The sequence below is a fragment of the Pinus tabuliformis genome, chromosome X (assembly GCF_031772625.1).
Source record: "Pinus tabuliformis cultivar Carrire ecotype Pingquan chromosome X, CPIR1, whole genome shotgun sequence".
Lineage (NCBI taxonomy): Eukaryota > Viridiplantae > Streptophyta > Pinopsida > Pinales > Pinaceae > Pinus > Pinus tabuliformis.
In genome coordinates, this window is record NC_142308.1 from 1,427,125,082 (window position 1) to 1,427,131,455 (window position 6,374).

The window sequence follows — 6,374 nt, forward strand, 5'->3', positions numbered from 1 at the left end:
GTTTGACCTTCAACGCAGGTGGAACACTAGCCAGTTACGTTGGGCATAGAAAAACAGTTCTGTTGCACAGTTTTTGATGAAAATTTTGCCAGTTTCTCATCAAATCTAGGATCTTACTCTTTCTCTTGTTTGTTTTGCAGGGACTTTTGAGCAAAATGACCCTTACATGGCGAGAACGAGAACATGAAGAAGAGGACATGATTGCCCTCCATGACCCTGTCACGGTGAACACGCTGCGCAACTGTGGCCTGCTGAAGTTCTTTCATATCTCTAGTATGAGAGCACAGATCTCCTTACTGCAGTATATGCTTGATTCTTGGGATACTATCAACCAAGTATTTCAGATTAGGGGCAAATCTATCCCCCTGACCATAGTAGACATTTACTTCTTGACTGGCTTGTCGAGGCGGGGTGCTCCCATTTCTTTGTCAGGTTCGACCCGACGGAATGACTCTGTGAGAGATTATGTCCGCCAGTATTGCAGGGAAGGATCTCAGCCGAGAAAAGACGGCAAGGTCGTTATTCGTGAGATTGCTGACAGATCTCTCAGGTCCATTCTGTATACTATTGGTAGGATGGCCGGTAGCGCATCTCTTCATGTTGCCAAAAGATCCTATGTGCAGCACGCCTTGGAGTGCCTCCAACCGAAAATATTCAACTGGTGTGATGCAGTACTTCTTCAGATGAAAAGTCAGTTGAACAAGGTAAAGGATGGGAAGCTGAAGAACTTTGGATTTGGTTCTATTCTGACTGCCTTTGCCTTGGAGAAAATACCACTGATGCAGCCTTAGTATATTGCACTCGACTTGCCTTCTCCTACCGAGCCACGCATGCAGAGATGGGTTGATCACATGTCTAGGCATGCTGGTCAATCTCAGATTTCTTTCACTGATAACTTCTTCAGGTGGTTCGAGCGTCAGGAGATGGTGTATTCCGAGTATCCATATGTTGGTATGGATTTCCGAGGTGATCCGGACATGGTACTGCCGAATGGCGAACAGTGGGGCGCTATTGGTAAAATCTTCGACCATATTACTGTTTACTATTCTTATTTATAATGTCCTTGTGCTTTATTCTATCAAGACTTTAATCAAACTCATGTGTGCATGCAGATGTTGGTCCTGTTCGTCCAGCAGTTCGCCCGAGAGCGCTAGTCGCTGCCCCAGCAGGGGAGACTGTTGGGAGGGTTATTCTTCGTGACCTTGATGTGGCCGAGACCCTTACAGCTGTGCAAGAGTAGGTTGAGAGCCTTACTCTCGGCATTCCCAATGCGAGGATTGACGAGTTACCTTTGCAGTTGCAGCGGCATACTACTGGTGTGCCTAGACGATGGACTCGTCTCTTGCGCATGATTGCACAGGCCGTGACGTGCTATCATGAGCATCACTAGGCTAGGGTGCCCCCTAGCATTTTGAGTTTTTGGGTCATATGACTGATTTTTGTCTTGGTTACAGAACATTATGTACGAACGATAAACAGCTTATATATATATTTTGATTTTCGGGGTTTATTCTGGTTGAGTTATATGATCCATATGTACAACATTGATGATGTGTCTCTTTTTATAAATGTTGCAAATGTCTATCTAACACATAGTTTGCTAATGAGTCGGTTAATGTGTTTAAGTTTCTGGAAATATGCTGGTATTGAATTAAATCAAATTGTCTTTCCAAAATCTTAACCCTTAGGAACATGCGATAAATAGCTGGGTTGCGAACGGAATATATACCATTGAGTTGTAGTATTATGAGTTGTCAGTCTAGCCTGACAATTAGTCGGCGTATACCATGGGTGATGGCATCAGAGAGTAGTTCTATCAACACGCTATACTCAACGATGTTATTCGTTGATTGCCCGATACATACTCCTCTGAAACTTACTAACTCGCCGCTTGGATGAAAAATGGCCCAGGCTGCGGAGGACAGGTTCCGCGAACTACGACTCGCTCCGTCGGCATATCCAACACATGTCTCCAGAAGGTTTGACATCTGCAATAAATGTAAAAAGGTGGATTACTCAACCAAAACAAACACTTTAGCGAAAACAAAATACAACAAAAGCATACAGGTTACTATTTAAGCATAGTAACGCTTGAGGTACAACCCATTACGGGGTTGCGCCAGTGGAATTCCATCATAATCCATTAACTCGTAGGCTCCTTTTGCTAACACTCATTTAACAATATAGGGGCCCATCCATAAAGAATTAAATTTACCTGCTCCCAATTTAACGGATTCTTGGTCATAAAGTAAGACCAAGTCACCTTCTGAGAAGACACGGGGTTTGACATTTTTGTCGAACTGTGCCTTGAATTGTTTCTTATGGGCTTTGTTAGCCAAAGAGACATCACGACGGGTTTCATCCAATTGGATTAATTCCAAGAAACGAACCTCTTCTTCCGAAGTTCCGGGGAGGAGATCAATTGCGAGTTTAAGAGACGAGATTTCACACTGGATTGGCAAGACTGCTTCCAGGCCATACACCAGTTGGAAAGGTCTGAACCCGGTCGCATTCCTTACTGATGTTCGGTAAGCCCACATGGCTGAGTACAGGATTAGGTTCCACCTTCTTTTGTGAACTTCGATCATCCTTTGCAACATACGCTTCAGGACCTTGTTGATTGCTTCAACTTGTCCGTTGGCTTGCGGATAATATGGGGTAGAGCTGTCGTGAGATAGCCCTAGCTTGGTAGCTAATTCAACCATCATGTGATTGCAAAAATGCGACCCATGATCTGTAACTATGGCCTGTGGTACGCCGAACCTGGCGACTACATGATTGAAAAAGAAAAGGGCAGCTGTTTCACCAGTGTTATCTAATGTAGGCATCGCCTCGGCCCATTTGGTAAAATAGTCAACGGCGACTATAATATACCCATGCCCCCCGGTCGAGGTGGGGTTACATGTCATGAAATCGATGCCCCATTTGGCGAAAGGCCCAACAGCAACTATTGGCTGTAAAGGTGCGGGTGGTTTTTTGGTTTTGCTATCAAAAATTTGACAAGCATGGCAACTTCTGACTGCGGTTATGCAATCTTTGAACATGGTTGGCCAGAAGTATCCTGCTCGTAAGATTTTCTTTGCTGTAGCATATCCAGATTGATGCCCCCCACACGCACCTGAATGACACTCATTCAGGGATTTTTCGGCCTCTTCATGGGTGAGGCACCTCCTCAGAACTGTATCGATACCCCGACGGTAAAGCATATCATCGACGATCATGTAGTCTTTCGCTTGGTATCTTATACATTTCTATTCTGAGTGAGAGGTGTCAGGCCTGAATTTTTGGGTTTGGAGATAAATTATTATATCTCCATACCACTCATTGCTTGCAGATCTCAGAAACAAACTTTCGTCCACGATTGATTCTTTGGATGTTTCATCGTTGGACGACGATGGGAGATCGCACAATAATTCTGCGAAAACTAAAGCTTTCTTTGGCTTGGATTTTACAAATTCCAGATCAAACTCTTGAAGGATCGCTATCCATTTTGAATATTTGCCCCCCAGCAACTGTCGCGACAATATATAAGTCATGGGGTTGCAATATGATAGAATGGTAGTTTTCCGAAAGAGGACATAATGTTGAAATCTTTGTATCGCTTGAACAACAGCGAGTGCTAGCTTTTCAACATAAGAATATTTGCTTTCTGTATCATTCAAGTTTTTACTTAAGTAATATATAGGATGTTCAATTCCATCGACTTCTTGAACTAAAACCATCGCAATGGTCATATCTGCTGCAGCCAGATACAGGTTAAAATCTCTTTGATAGTCCGGGGCATACATTAATGATGCTTTTACTAGAGAATCTTTCAGAGCATCAAAGGAAGCTTGCACCACCTGGTCCCAGACAAAAGGTACATCCTTTTTCAAAAGACGAGTATAACCTTTAGCAAATTCTGCATAATTTGGAATGAACCTCCTCAGAAAGTTTGCTTTCCCTTGGAGTTGCTGAATCTGAAGCAAATTTGAAGGTGGAGGCAAATTAATGATTGCCTGAACCTTGCAAGGGTCGAGACGAATCCCATCCTTAGAGACTACAAAGCCAAGTAAACGACCAGAACCGACGCAAAACACACATTTTTGTGGATTGAGTCTTATCTTGTAGTGTCAGCAACGTAGAAATATCGCTCTTAAATGCTGCGGATGATCAATCCGCTTTCGCGAATGAGCTGGGAGGTCGTCGAGATATGGTTGAACGATGTTCTTGATGTCATGGAAGGCATAATTCATTGCCCTCTGAAACGTCGCCCCTGCGTTCTTTAAACCAAAGGGTAATTTTCGATAAGCGAATGTGCCCCACGGACAAATGAATGCAGTCTTTGACTGGTCCTGTGGGCGGATATTTATTTGATTATACCCGGAAAATCCATCCATGAATGAAAAGATTTCACATCCAGCGCATTCATCAATTATCTGGTCGATGAAGGGTGTAGGGTAGTTGTCCTTCAGACAAGCTTGGTTTACATCCCTATAATCGACACACACTCTAATTGTCCCTTGTTTCTTCATAACAGGGACAATATTCGATACCCAATCGGTTAGAGGAACCGGGTAGATAAAACCAGCATGGAGGAGCTTTTCAACTTCTGCTTTAATGGCAGCGGCTTTCTTGGGGTGCACCTGCCGAAGCCGTTGCCTTACTGGTTTGACATCAGGATACATCTTAATTTCGTGTTCAACGATACTCGAGTCAATGCCTGGCATTTCATCATATGACCAAGCAAAGACATCTCTGAATTCGCGAAAAAGAGCGTTATATATTTCCAGTTCTGAAGGAGAACAACCTTTGCCGACATAAATATTCTCTACAACATTTGTTTTAGTCGAGATATTTATGGCTATAGTCTCTTCAATATTGGATAAGTTTAGCTCGGAATCCACCGTGTTTGATAGGAATTCAAAAACTGAAGGGTGATAAAGGTCATGTTGAGTATCTTCTTCATATTCTGGAAGAAGGGAATGATGGTGGCAATCACTCCATGGTGCCCCCTCAATCAACATTGATTGTAGGATTCCTTCGTCAGTCCCATGTACTTTCGACCAAGGATCTAATGGGGTACCATATTCTCTAGACCTATCTACCCAAACGCTTGATGAGCGTTGATTTGGGTTCGCCTCCCATGCTCGAAACATTGATTGCTACAATATTTCTATTGGGCTTGGGGGAAAAACCATTGCATGATCCATGTCGATATCGTCTTCTGAGATCTTCGTGGAAGATATCATGTTGCAGGCTCCTACCAATGCTACTTCTCCTATATAGATCGGAGGTGGAAGTGCGAAAGTTCCCATTAATGTGGGGTCTTTCAGTAGGCCTACTCTGATGTCTTGAAGCGAATGGTTGCTTCCATGGATCATGGGAATGCTTCCTGTAACTTGTGAACCATTAGGGAGGAAGTCTTGTTGGTCGACGATCGTAATCCCTCCTTGAAAATGGAATGCGATCTTCCTAAAATAAGTCGACACTACAGCTGCCATGGCATATATCCATGGTCTTCCCAGTAGGATGTTGTAATCAAGATTCCCATCGATGACTTCAACATCTATTTCTACTGTTTTCCCCCCCAGTTCAACCTTCAAGTTATTAAGGATACCGCACGGGGTATATTTCCTTCCGTCGAATGCTTTTAATGTCATCGAAGATCGCGACAAGGTTGGAGATCCTAAAGTTTTCCAGCAACTCATCGACATAATACATGTAGATGCCCCCTCATCAACAATTGTTCGGTGAATAGTTTTGTTGAAGGCTTTCACTTGATTAAGGAAAGCTAGTTGAGCTAGTAACTGAGGATCGTATCCTTTGTGGTCGAAGGATACAATATTGGAATCCTTAGGGTCAACCCCACCAATAGCCGATAACAAAGCCTCCCTTTGGGATGGGCAATTTTGCAGTACTTCAAGAGTCGACATAGCGGATGGCGATTGGGCCAAATCTTCCACTATGTTATAATGCTGCACCGCTCTGTCGTGAGGATTAAACGTCGACTTGTGTACTACTCCCTTTGGCGGTTTTATTGTTAATTCAGGAATGATGGGCGGTACAACCTCTGTCGAAGTTGTTGTCGAACTACTTGGTTGATCTTTACCTTTGTCGTTCGACAGCTGCGGATTCCCGTAATCTTTGTTCCTTGTCGAAATCAAAGCATCATTCTACTGTTTTGAAACCGACAACATGAGCACTTGCGACGGGGAAGCATTTCCACTATCAACCAGATTTTGACCTGGATTGGGAAACGGATCAGTTAACATAGCTGAGGTTTACGAACTTTTGAAGAATCTTCTAAGCTCAGCTTTGTATGGACAATCGGCTGTCCAATGATCCTCGTCACATATCATGCATGGACTTTTTGGTTTCCCTTTCCTAGGAGG